This window comes from Liolophura sinensis, chromosome 6 (genome assembly GCF_032854445.1).
Source record: "Liolophura sinensis isolate JHLJ2023 chromosome 6, CUHK_Ljap_v2, whole genome shotgun sequence".
NCBI classification, from domain to species: Eukaryota; Metazoa; Mollusca; class Polyplacophora; order Chitonida; family Chitonidae; genus Liolophura; species Liolophura sinensis.
This window is the reverse complement of record NC_088300.1, coordinates 80,063,049-80,077,670: the sequence shown is the minus strand read 5'-3', so window position 1 is coordinate 80,077,670 and position 14,622 is coordinate 80,063,049. Positions and strand designations below refer to the sequence as shown.

At 37.5% G+C, this 14,622-nt stretch overlaps 1 long non-coding RNA gene across 7 annotated transcripts; it reads right to left on the bottom strand.

The window, feature by feature from the left end:
* Positions 1 to 2,553: 2,553 nt before the first annotated feature.
* On the bottom strand, positions 2,554 to 13,777 carry LOC135467738 (uncharacterized). Of its 7 annotated transcripts, XR_010444178.1 has the most exons (11): positions 13,495 to 13,777; positions 12,597 to 12,834; positions 12,087 to 12,194; positions 11,487 to 11,609; positions 10,173 to 10,253; positions 8,694 to 8,907; positions 5,598 to 5,672; positions 4,996 to 5,067; positions 4,573 to 4,635; positions 3,837 to 3,920; positions 2,554 to 2,813 (listed from the first exon to the last, which is right to left on the bottom strand). It is a non-coding gene; the product is annotated as an uncharacterized LOC135467738 (long non-coding RNA). The 7 variants fall into 7 exon arrangements; XR_010444175.1 differs by lacking the exon at positions 5,598 to 5,672; XR_010444179.1 differs by lacking the exon at positions 5,598 to 5,672 and having other exon boundaries at positions 8,751 to 8,907.
* Positions 13,778 to 14,622: the final 845 nt, after the last annotated feature.

The following is a 14,622-nucleotide window of genomic DNA, read 5'->3' as shown; positions in this document are numbered from 1 at the left end:
TGCTGACTCGTGCTAGTGCTGCTGAATTTATACTTTATGTAAGTAATGTGGACACAGTATGTCACACCTTTTCTTAATTTGAATAAAACATCGCATTTCAATAGGAAAAAAGGTAGCATTCACCTAACCCTAGCCTAACCCTAGTCTTACCCTAACCTAACCCTGGACAGAGACACCTGCTATTTGAGTGATGAACTGGCACTTCGGGCTCCTCAGCCACTTGTTACCGAGTCCATTCTTTATATACGTAGGCAGAATAAGTTGTGTATTTTCTTGATTTTATATGAATATAGTTTTGGAAACAGGAAAAGGTAGATTTACCTAACCTAGACATATGCGCACTGCTATCTGAGTGAAAACCAGTGTATAAATATCAGCCCTACCTCATATTATAAGCAGGGCTCAAATTAAACAAATTCTGTATCACACGTACTTTCATCCATTTTCTTGCTGTAGATAACATACTATATATGCCTTTGGAAGGTCTGCAGCAACCTGCAGATGGTCGTGGGTTTCGACTGGGATATGCCCCGTGTCCTCCCACCATAACACTTGCCGCCGCCCTACAAGCGAAATATTCTTGAGTGCGGCGTAAAACACAATTCAAATAAATAAATATATAATCAGGCACAGTGTCAGAGAAATAGCGCATATTGACAAATAAATTTCGATTTGGTTATGTCTTGGTTTGCAGTGAATTTGGACTCGCAACATCACCACTTCACAGAACCGTTAAAGACGAAGGAACATTAACATGAAGAATATATCAGGTAAAAGACCATTAAACACTGTAAATAAACATATGGTTGGCGTTATACTGTGTGACGGATACCCTCTGGGGTCGCTACATCCAACTTGATGTTTAAAACCCATAAAATGGTTGGAAAAAAATTTAAAAAAATCCATGGACCTATTTTGCTGGACAGCGTTTCTTGTAAATGATTTCAGCCTTTACTTTGACATGAAAACATTTCTTCATTGAAAACACGAATATAAACCAACAGAGTGAGCGCAGAAAATTGTATGAAACTTGACGTATTTCTTCTTGATATTCTTTATTTGTTTCGATTTCATACGGTCAAAGGTTGCATAAAACTTAGAGAGAAAAGCCTGGTTTATGGTATGCACAAATAATGGGGATATAGTTCTCTTTTTGCCAGATTAAAACTTTGAATTCGAAACTTTTAACAGTATTAGTTATTAATTAATGATACAGTAAATATTTATTACACTGGAATGGCGTTGTTACACATCGGATGTACAGGATGTAAATTTTAAAAGTTACAAGTTTGTGATTCAGGTGGCAGATTTTCTGCTAAACAGTTTCTTCACTGGGGTGACCGGCCTCTGAACACCAAATAATGGAGAAATAGTGAATACATCAGCCTTACAATTCTTTTAAATTATTTCCTAGTTTTTTTAAAATTTTTACAGCTTGTTACAACCACACTGAAATACAGTTAGTTTTAATGACAACTTATGCCTAAGTATATGTATGGCGTAACATTAAACACCGAAAACACTGGGAGTGGTAGGCCTTTATTCAAACAGCTTCCTTTGTCTTGTTTCCATTGGTCCCATTTCCATTGATCAAGTTGAAATATTGTGAAGGCATTGAACTACAGATAAAATGACATGCATTTAATATGCTAAGTTTCAGTATATATTTGGCTGAAGTATAGACCACACATAACACCAAACAGGATACAGTAGTCACTGGGAAGAAGTGCCTGAATGAGCACAATCCTCACAATATATATATTGTGAGGTATGATATATATGTGCAGGTATGATATACATATGCAGTTTATATTTATTTATTTGGTGGTAGGAAACTGAGCAGAGCCTGAGCCTGGAGAAACCAACTGGCCTCTGCAAGTTGCTGGAAGATCTTCCCACATATGGTCAGTCAGGAAGCCAGCATGAGCTAAACTTGAACTCACACCGACCTCATTGGTGTGAGGCTCCTGGGTCATTGTGCCGCTAACCATCTCGGCCACGGAGGCCTTATCAGTTTACCTTATCTGTTCTGACACCATTGTGAAAGGGATGAAAGGACACTGTTGTCAACTGAGCATGCACACTCATGAAGAAATAAATTAATTTGATCACAACACAAATAAACTTTGAACCCTTTATTTATACTTATTTAACCAAAAAATATTACAAATGAACATGGACAAAGACATATTATTTGAACATTTACACTGATAAGGCAGTTAAAGTACTTTGGAAATTTATGGTATATGACCTTAAATTTGGACCATCACAAAAATTGTACCTTGTGTCTTATTCTGAGAGTTCTATTAATGTTATAAAGGTGTTTTGGGGTTTGTTTGGAAAGTAGGACGATATCCTAAGGAATAGGTAAGTTATCGCACCAAAAGTATATCTGACAACATTTATTTGCCTCTAAAAATGAACTTTTGGGGCAAAATTTTGAGTCATTCACCTATATGTAATATATATTACACAATTTAAATATTATCACTTTCTACCTTCACTTTAACAAGTGGGCAAGAACTTTGCAATTTCTGCACTGATGTACTCATACAATCAGTGAGAATAATATGTAATGAGCTGATTATTACAAATATGTTATTAATGTTTACTCTTCTCCATATTTGGACGTTCCTGAGTATAGTCATTCGAGCATTACTGCACACAGTACATTTAAGTCTGTGAAAGGTGTAGGATGCATTTCTGTAGGAGGTCCTGGATTGATGGCTTGCATTTTGCTTGAAGTTCAATGAGATGAAGACAACGATGACAGTGCAAACTGTTCCACCATATCAGAAAATGGAGTTGTCAATCTGCCAATAAATATCACAGATGTTAATGAAAAAATATATATTTGGCAGAGCTGCATGAAGAAAACATTTTTCATCAGGCAAATCAAATACTAGTACTTTAGAAGGAAAATGATACACCCATATATGTTTAATACACACTGAATGCAAATCCTTGTTTACGCAAACCAGAATGCCAGTTTGAAAACATGCTGTGCACTTGGTGTTGAAAGTGTTCACAGTATGTCTACTGACAGCAGGTAATGCCTCTCATTGAATTAATACCCATAATCAGGAGAAATTAAGAAAACATGACTGCTTTGGTTCACAAAAAGTATACTTTTTGGTAACATTTATGGCATTTACAACTGGAATGTGGTATTCCTCTTAAAGTAAGAGAAGGTTGTGGTTTCCCTCAGTCCGGTTTCCTCCCATCATAACACTGACTGCCATCATATAAGTGAAATATTCTTGAGCATGACATAAAACACCAATCAAATAAAATAAAAAACTCAGTCATGTGACATCAAAAATAACCTGTACACAGTTAGATTGAAGTTTTGCCTGATGAACTTAAATATCGTTCCATTTTTTTCTGCGATGCCCAGAGAACAGCAGATAACACTCAAAAACTACTGTTTTTCTCATTCTTAAAAGTCACACAATCAGGACCCATTGCTACGGTGAGGCTAAAAAGTGGTAAGCATGTAGATAAACTAACACTCTTTATTTTAGTGTGTTGTAACTATTTTGCCACACTGGACAGTTTTGCCTTTTGTGTAGCCTTTGTGCCATAGTTTCTACACTGTCTGATTTAGTTCTGGCAATTTGTATAAAACTGAAATTGACATCCTAAAAGCTGGAGGTGGGTACATCTCCTTAACAAATGATGGCCCAGCATAATGCCAATGCAAAGACACAAATTTTACCTTTGCAAACCAAAAGTAGGACATAGAAAAAAAAACAAACAAACAACTTGCACTTTCTGCAAAACAATTGTAAGTGTAGCAGTTTTGGACGATGATTGTAAATATACAAACACATAACCTGAAGTGACATCCTTGAAACCAGAAGTGGGTATATCTCCTTATACTCCTATATTTAGCACATGTAACATCCCATCAGCTGATGCTATGTGGGGAAAAAAATGCAATACGTCCATGAGCAAACTGGGTAATGTGACTTGGTGGCCATGTTGAATTTAGTGCAAAACCTTTAATAGCATGCTGGTCTATATAAGTCACTAAAATTTGGAAAATGTGAAATCCTTTTTATGTTTTCTGCAACCAGTTATTAGAAAACATTACATAAAAACTATGCTATCTGATGAACTTTGAGATGCTGATTGCAAGTCACCAGAAGTTAGCAATTTTATTTTACTACATGTGGAAAAAATGCAATGAAAATAACTGAAAATCGATTTTTTGAAACTAAGCAAACAAAGGGTTTATACACCGGTAGCTGACACAGACTGGAGCAAAGAAAGTATAATAAACCTTCAAATTTGTTTGTAAACTACAATTGTAAGTATTGTAGATCGAAGAAAAACAAAGAATACAATGTGAGAATAGGGAAAAAAAAGAGAAACTTGTCCCCTAAATAAATAAAGATTTCAATAAAATTGCTCATCAAAGTAATTAGTGTGCATGAAATGTGGAACACTGAAGTATTTACATTATCTACACTCACAGAGCTTTGTTGAGTAAGCTTGGATGGGTGAGGTATATGTACGATAAATGTACCCTTTAGAGGCAAATTATATGAATGGAATTAATAAACAAACCTGTTAGGACAGTGGCCAAATATGATGAAATTCATGAATATTTGTTATTCAACCAGACAGCTACTACAAAAAAAAAACAAAAAAAAAAAACGAAAAATGAACATGCTTTGTTATTATTTGTGTATTCTGTAGCTATTATTATGTAACTTTCTTTTTTAACCTTGTGTATTTATATCTTTACTAACTTAACTGTTGTTTAATGACATACTAATGTGATGGCAGTAACTTTTATGGGTGGAGGAAGCTGGAGAAAACCCATATGTTGTCAAATGCTTACTGTTACCAATGTGCCCCAAGCTGTGAGACAGGGAAAAACCTTTTTAAAAAAGCAAGTTGGCGTGACGTTATAGACTATTTATAACATTACCATTATTTATTTATATAACTGGAGCTTTATACAGTACTCAAAAATATTTGACTTACATGATGATAGCCAGTATTAAACCGGGCAAAGCTTGGGGAAAACTCACGACCATCTTCAGCTTGCTGGCAGACCTTCAAGGATACGAATATAACATTAAGAATAAAGTTAACAGAATCAATGATATGCATGAAGTTGAAAAGTAAAGCACCCATCAAGGTCATAATTATGGCAAATTAAGATTAATACGACGCACGAAATATGCAACAATTATTCATGGAGTAAGCTGGATTTCAAACTTGATGTGAGGTTACACAAAATGAACACATGCACACAAAATTTTATGAGAATGAGACAATGAGACCTGTGTGACAGATAGGTGGACAGAGTACGGATAAGCAGACAGAATGACAAATCAAAATTAATGTCTGTTGCTGATTTTGAAGAATGTGATTAATGGCAAACAAGGCAGTCAGTGAACACCTGTAGCTCTCCTGACTGAGCAATTCATAAAACTGTATAATGTTCAGCGAGATATGTTCAAATCCTGTCCTCTAAACCGAAATACAGCAAAATGACACAGACACATACACGTCATTCATACATTAGATAGTACTAAGATGTGGGAATTAAATCAAAAAGAAAGGCCAAAATTATTATGTACTGTCAGAAATATGACTGTTTATTATATACATAGCAGATATAGATTTCAGAGCAGCTTCGTGGTCAGGTCATCAAACTACATAAAGTAGAATACAGAAAATATTTAAATTCAGAAAATATTGATTCTGTGACAAATTCATTGATCAGCGCATTTCCACAGTTTTCAAGATAAATAACTAATTTCTGCACCCTTCATTTGTTCGAACATGCTCTATCTGCATTTTAAATTTCAGCTTAATCGCATTAAACCTTGTCAAGAAAATGACACATAAACACTTTCTGTCAATCGTAATATTGCAGGAACAGTACATTAATTGAATGGTGTCTATACATTGATAGAAAGCACATATTCTTCGTAACCATCAATGCACTGTACGTACATTACATAATATGTACATATAAAAGTGTCAAATGTAGTCAATCAACCTGTGGGCAATGTTTAAAGGCATGTATGTCCTCTTCTTTTCCACACAGCTCAAGGATTTTCAGCATACTTACAGAACATACATAGCCCTATTATAAAGTCATTTTCAGCTTACAACTATAGCAGTTTTCTGTCTAGTGTCCAGCAAATACTGGGATAATTGCGATTTTTCACAGCTTAATCACAATTTAGGTCAAAAGTATACACATCAAGAAAAAAAATATGACCAGGTTCGAGATAAGAACATCAAACTATGTCGGGTGGCATACTTACAATATTTCTACATTCATTCTATACACAAACAGATTGTATATGCATTATGTAACATGTCTTGTAAATGTGCCAAAAAGTCGTAAATCGGCCTTTTATCAAATTTTGAAGCCCTGTATATCCTGTCTTAAGACACTCAAAACATTTTCAGCATACATACAGTACATATATAGTCCCTTTCAATCAGCAATCTTGAACTCTACAGGTGTATCAGTTTTCTGTCACAAGACCTACAAATGTGGGAAATTGCAAATTTCTGATCACAATTTGCAACATAACTACATCTTACTGGGAAAAAATAAGAACAAATTCGTGATCTGGACATCAAATTATGTCAGATAGCATATTTAAAATTTTGAAATTCCAAAAAACACACACACACAAAAAAACGTGATATCACTTCCTCTGTATCATGTAAAACCTAATTTGCATAAACATTGCATTCTTTCTTCCAAACAGTCTCCAGGGAACGCTTGTTATGTGTGCTAAATTTCAAGACAATCAGACAGGGTTCTGGAGAAAATGACTCTCAAACATTTTCATATCAAATGTATATGGCCGCCACGTCACATGACTTGAGGACACCCAAATCTTTACTCGTAAGAGCACATCTCCAGGTCTGTGACCTATCTAAGTTTCACGCATTTCTGTCGAGCCTCTTTCGCTTATAAGTTTTTCAATTTTGAGAATGAAAAAACTGCAAATTTTTTGGCATGTACTACTTTCGGGTTGTTGACGTCACTTTCGGTAATGTAAAATTTGTCTGCCTGCCTTGGGATGATTGCATCTCTAGCTTCACTGGTTAAGGAGGTATACCCACTTCTGGTTTTGATAATGTCACTTCCGGTTTTGCAAAAATTGCATTTTGGAATCAGCGTCAAAAACTGCATATGACAGGACTATTTGCAGAACATCACCTGAACAAGTGTAGACATTATTAGCAAAAAACGAAATTTGGGATTACAAGACAATTTAACCCAATAGCAAGCTTGTACAATTTTCAACCAAGAAAGTTCTCATTCTCAAACTTAACAAGCCTAGGCTTTGTACACATTCAGTTGAAATTTCTGCTCAGTCACTTCAGCCATTCTGGAGAAGAAGATTTTTTTCAGGTTTTCATCAAAATCCAAGATGGCCGCCAAGTCACGTGACAAAATCTACCTAAAAGTTAGGATGCACAACTTCAAGTCCTACAGTCCCCACAATATGCCTGAAATATTGCCAATGCAGCTTTATGCCATAATCATTCATTCGTTCAAGTCCTACAGACAAACATGTTAAAATTTCATAAACTTCAGAATAACCATTTTCACCAGAAACGCGGCACAATTTTGGTGAGAATAATAATAAAGACAAATAATCTTAACGAACACAAGAGGGAATCAACCCGGAATGGCTTGAACACCTAATTAAGATCTTGCCATGAAATAAACAAAAAAGGCATAAAATATTACATTGTCTTAAATATGACCGTTCATAACATGCATAAAGAATGCAGAGCAGTGACTTCATATGTTATAGATTTGTAAATCGTTGTGGTTGTAAAAGATGCCACTGTGGACTGTGGTATTTGTATACACATGGTGAACTGCATTTGGCAATCCGTGTACTGTTTGTGGCAATTGCAATCCTGTGATTGGTGAATTCCATGTTACAGGCACTACATTCAGATTGGTTTTTTTTATTCATTTTTTCAGTGGGAATATATGAAAAGAGCCAATGATATTAAGAGACATTGACTAATCATAATAGAGGCTAGTTTGTATAGTGTGACGGGTGCTGCAGACAACAGTGACTACTGACGTGTCACTTTGACATCTTCCCAGATTCCTGTGATTTGTTGTAAGACTGAACCTTAATTTTGTGGTTGAACTGACTGACTTGACTGAAACTTATGCTGCTTTAGCACAAGGAAGCACCAATCAAATAAAACTGTCAAAAAGGAAAACTTGAGGTTTTAAATGTAAATGTTTAACTGTCAAGTGGTGCATAAGTGATAGGTTCTGAAGGTGTCAATGGATGTCGGGGATACATAACAGGTAAGTGCTTTTGGTGCATAAAACTCTGAAACTGGACATGCCTGGCAGAATAAAATTATTCAGTGAAGCTCACATTAGATATGAGATTTTGTACTTTCTGAGAAACACAGTGTTTGCCATGGCCAAAGGACAGAGAAAGAGACAAGTGTCAAGGTTTAGGAAAAGAAAAAAACTATTCAATCAGAGGCAATAAAGCAACACTCAGGCTGGTAGGAATGTGCCAAAAACATATGTACATATGAGCAACAGCAGCTGTGTGAGATTGCATGGATTGGACAAAAATTGAATGTGTGAACTTGTTGGACTGCGATCTACAGCCCTATGATGTACTGGCCCATTCGCTCCCACTGTCATGGACTCTTACCAGCAGGCTGAACGCCAGAGATCAAAAGCTGAGCAAAACACCTACAGACTGCTGCACCTGGGAAAGACCGCCGAGCTGTAGAATACCGCATTTGCCTACCACTGGACCACAACATCATACTGTCCTGAAGGGCTGAACTGAGATTTGAACAGCGAGGTGCCTTGGGGTGTGTGCATCACAGAGAGGTTTGCCTGTGCTGAGTGCGGCTTCTCTTCTAAAAGTAGAAAGTTGTACCATGGAGATACTATCAGGCAAAAATTTATTTATTTAATTTATCTGATTGGTGTTTTACGCAGTACTCAAGAATACATCACTTATACGATGACAGCCAGCATTATGGTGGGTGGAAACTGGGCAGAACCTTGGGGAAGACAGACAGACCTTCCCACTTACGGCCAGAGAGGAAGCCAGCATGAGCTGGAACTTGAACTCACAGCGACCCCAAGCAGGCAAAGACAATGAAAATATCTGCTAGTTGGAATGAACCCACACTAGCAATGAAAATGGGTCAGTTACTGAACACGCTGAACTTGCATGCCGTTTGTTGCACTCATTGCAATGTAGTTTGAGGCAATCTAGTCAAGCACAATGAGGCATCAATAGTACAGATAAGGTGAAACACATAACAACCGATGCGGACAGTTCATTATATGCAGTACCCATGGACCACTGAGTCAGTGCACCATCTGGACACGCCACTTGGGGAAAAGCCATTGCAGCAGGGTGAAAGTGATGGCATTCTGTGACAATGTGTTCCCCACAAGGACAGCGGAGTGAAAGAAAGACAGGAAACTGGCTTTGTGGACGACTTTGCATCTAGGTGAAACAGTGAGTGCACAGAGGCCTACTGACAGACTCCAAGTGACATACAGGACTTCATATGTAGAAACCTGACTTTCGTAACAGATGCCATTGTCCTGTGTTATCAGGGAGATCACTGTTTGTGCAAGCAGTATTTGGCTATGACTGAGGAGGATGGCAATTTAATAGATGATCCAGCTAAAATTTTCCATATTTTCAATACTTTCTTCTCAACTGTCCCCATTCTTTAATAGATATTAATAATATAAACAAGGACAATTTTGTTCAAAGTCTTGAAAAACTCAGGGAACAAGTTGAGGGAAAAGTTCTTCATGATACTTTTTTACTCCATACCAAATATCTTGTACGTTTCTGTTTTACAATACCTTTTAAGGCTTGATATAGATAAGGCTAGTGATCTAGACAATGTCAATTCTAAATTTCTTTCATCATCTGCCCCTATTATTGCAAAATCTTTTACCATGCTAATAAACAATGTGTTATGACCAGACATGGTTATCCCTCTTCACAAAAGGGTTCAAAGTTGAAAACTATCATCCAATATCTGTCCTACTCATTTTTTCAAAAATCACTGAACGACATTTACATAACTGTTTATATGAGTATCTCTCAAATTTTAAATTGAGCAAAAATAAATGTGGTTTTTGCCTCTCTTACGCTCTTGTGGAACTGTATTGCTGAAAATGGTTGAACACTGGTTTACGGCGACAGATAACACTGAAGTTATTGGAACTGTACCTGTAGACTTCAAGCAGGCATTTGATACTGTTAATCACAATATATTACTTAAAAAATGTAAAGCATACAAATTCACTCAACCGCTCTTACATTCTTCCAGTGATACCTATCTAACACACAACAAATGGTTGTTGTTGGAGGAGAAATGTATAATGCTAAGGATATTAAAGCCAGTGTCTTGCAAGGCTGGCTCCATATTGCGGCCTTTACTTTTTATACTATACATAAATGATCTACCATTATTTCTAAAGAACAATCTTATTATTTCTAATTATTTCTAAAGGGGCAATCTTCCACTCATTTGGCTTGTTCTCTGTATATGCGTTTCAGGGTTCCAGACAGCAGGAGGGCAGAAAAGGGTCGATAATGGGGCGTCTTCCACTACCCTACTATCATATTATTAATATGTGTGGGGAGGAACCAAAGGAGATAACTGCATTAAAAATAGTGTTTAGTGAGTGACAATTTTGAACTTGTTGCTAGCCCTTAGACTGACTATACAATCAGGCAACGTGTGGCTTTTAGCCTTGGACAATCTGCTCTGAGTAAAACAAGCCACTTGCTGAGTACTAACAAGGCAGAGGCTTTTAACCTGGCCATCAGTAAATGAGTTCCCAAAAACAAACTTTTCTCTCAAAATTTTGAAGAGAGAACACACAGCTGCCTGGAAGGGAGGAAAACAGACAGAGCTAAACCCTCTGCCACAAAGGCCATTGTGAAATGCTTAGGCCTGAGCAACATACACTTTTATGGGAGACTTGAGGATGAGCTACACACAAGCTCTCAATGACACTAAAATGCACTGTTTTCTTCTGTCCCTGACAACTGTGTTTTAATAAAGGAAAGAACAAAAAATAAAGGAGTTCACGTTTGGGAATGTTTTCATTCATGCGTGAACGAGTTCCCCACTGATGCAGATAAGAAAATTTTGAGGGGAGTGTATGAACAGAAAATTACATTAGCAAAAAACATTTAAATGGATTATAATACCCCAAAGAAATGTGAAGATACTAGGTATGACCCAGTTATTAATATGTATACTGAAAGCAAATACATTAAATGGCACACTTGTATGACAAATACTGATAGCCAAAAATTTTTAAACCTAAATTGTTAAGATGAGTATTGATTACAGATGTACTTACAAGACAAACAACCTTACAAACTAAGTAATATGTAAAAATGAAGCAGAAACAATATGAATGAATAGGTGAAAACAAATTAAGTGACTACCCCCTGTATCAGTCAATGTTGAACTCTCCAAGAACAAGCTTGCACAGCTCCACCACTTGTGAGCACTGAGTAGTTAGACACATCAGCTTAGAGAATTGGTGGGCTCCATATGAAGGGGATAACCTGTAACAAGAGTAATTATTTTGTCACCCAAGAATTTGAAACACTGTTTAGACATTAAAATGATATTGGCAGCTGAATTACACGTGCATACAAAACAAATGATGAAATGGTAGAAAAGAAAATATGTGTGTAATAAACTGATTATTAGCGTTAGTAGTATGTAAAGTAACACTCTAGGTTATATTTATTTCTTTATTTTATTTGATTGGTGTTTTATGCCGTACCCAAGAATATTTCACTTATACGACGGCGGTCAGCATTATGGTGGGTGGAAACTGGGCCGAGCCCGGGGGAAATCCATGACAATCCGCAGGTTGCTGACAGACCTTCCCACTTACGGCTGAAGAGGAACTCTAGGTTATAGGCAGGAAAGAAAACAGCGATGGAATACACAGTATTTAAATGCTTAACATAACTAGACATAGTTCAACTACTACGTTTAAATTATACACACAAAAAAAAATAAAGAGTACAAACAAGCCTGAGTTTTTGACAAGGTGCATCGATGTGACTTTAGAGTTGACAGCGTGAACTTCACAGCGCATTTGATGAGAGTGCACATTGTATGGTCCTACTTCATGCACACTGAAACAGAGAACAATATGAATATCAGAGGAAGCTTGAAATAAAAGAACTTGAGGGTAAATTTTAATATTTGTGAGTGAAATTTACAGCAGATAACTGCCCATGCACATAACAAAATGAGAAATGAGAAGTGATTATTGCAAAATGGCTGTCATTTCCCCTTTGACCTTTATGAAACTGAATTTGAAAGAAATGTGTAGTGGTAATTTTGTAACATAACTTCATACTTATTTGCAGAATGCTGAGGTAGTTTCCAGCGAATTGAGATTACAGGTACAAGTGTGAAATACACAGAAAGTTTTCGTTTGGCCAGGATAAAATATGGTAGCCTGAATGTAATGTATGATAACAATACATCAAGTTAAGAATTACCAACTTGGAATGAGTGTACAATTTGCTTACATGTACTTATGTAATCGCTGAAGAATTTCCCTACGTGGGTGACACAAGGATTCGAACTTGGGTCTCCGCAGCCGACGTCCAGCGCTCTACCAACGGAGCTAAAGGGAAATTTCCACTAGCTACTGCTAGTATAAGCACTGGAAAGCTGCTCCTGTTACACTCCTCCCCACTTAAATCCTCCCCTCTCTCCCAAAACACACCCAAGATCACTGGCCCAGAGCTCCATGCTTCTTGGAACCTGTTGGGTCAAGGTACCAGTGGAATGGTTGAAAGATTTCACTACATCGGTCACATTCGAACTCGGGTTTCTGCAGCTGATGTCCAGCGCTCTACCAACTGAGCTAACGGGCAATTCCTGCTAACTACTGCTAGTATAAGCACTGGAAAGCTGCTCCAGTTACACATATACACTGCCGTGGAACCCAGTTGTCAATGAAACATATGTTTGTTTACACAGCCACTCAGAACAACACCCGGTGACCTAAAGCCCCTGACTAATGCACCTTACCTACAAGATTTGTAAGTTACCGTGCCAACATACATGTACGCAAACATGTGTTGATTATATTATTCATTTGATTCGTGTTTTACGTTGCAAACAAGTATTGAAAGCCAAACTGAAGTTGAAGTATAGTTGTGAAGGGCAGCGATTGCAGGAATATGCTCTGTGCGTTGTACATGAATTATAACTAAGTTAAATTGTAATTATATAATTATAATTAAATCATAATTTAACTCAGCGACCCCACGGTGTCTTGCAATTACACTGTCTTGTAATACTGCACCCACTGATAAAATTGGGGGACGAACAGGAGTTACCAGATAACGCCCCCTAGTGGCAAAATGGGGAACTAAAGTAATTGCTGCACCAGAAAAATCAGCATTTAGGTTCATTTACCTCTCTGTTACTTATGACGTACTGGTCACTGCCAGGATCCCGGGTGCTCGAAACTATATATGAATCCTGATCCCCAGTCGGAATTTCAAGGTTTAAAATTCACACGTTTAAAGGCGAACCAAATGCGATTAAATGATTTTTTCATGCTATAAGGTACATGCATTAATAAAAATATGTTATTATTAAACTATAAATGCTCGGTACCATACCGGTACTGCACACAGGTACCTAATCTATAGCTGTACGTATGTGTAAATAATACACACGTGGTTGTTGTTTCACCATTTTCTACTTCGCTGTGAATTTGGGCTTTGTATTGTGGCATTTGATTGGTCGAATGACGCCCTGCCATGCTTTGTTTGTAAGATGTGATCTGATTGAGTCCAACAATTTGCGGTCAATCCATACTGGTAAAGCTGAGATTCCTTACATGCGGTAGCGGTATACGGTACGCGGTATGCGGTACGCGGCAAAAAATCGAAATAGTTAAAATAAGTTGCAATGATTCCATAGGTACGGTCGCCGATCCGTTTTTTCGGCGGAAACGTATACGGCAAAATCAATCGCACCATGTAGCGATCGGTGCGGTATGCGTTTTCAAAACCGGACAGGGTATCCCAAGAAATGACGTCACTGGTGGGGTGTTTCCCCGACACGTGGTCGGAACTTGTTTGAATTGTTCTCTGGTTAGACGAAAGTACTGTTGGAATTTTTCTCCATCCAGCTGCAATTCCGAGACCAAGTTTTCGGAAAGCCCCCTGCTGAGCTCTTTGCCGCAAAATACTGTGGACCCACCATCGGTGTTTTCTCTTTTTACGCTTCTTTAGTTGCAACAACTTATATGACATTGCTATTATGGCAAGGTCTGAATCTTGCTCTAAAGCCACACGTCGTGAAATGGAGGAATGCGACATGTTTGCTCTGATAAAAACGTACCATGAATGAAAGAAAACGCATAGGTTACCGCATAAATGGAATCAGAGAAAGCGCATACCGCATGCCGTATCCGTGTACCGCGTGCCGTTTACCACAAACCGCATACCGCGTATATGGAATCTCAGCTTAAGTTTGGTATTCGTGTGATGAACGACTTCAGCCGCTATGTCAAACCGTAGAACTTAAGGCGAC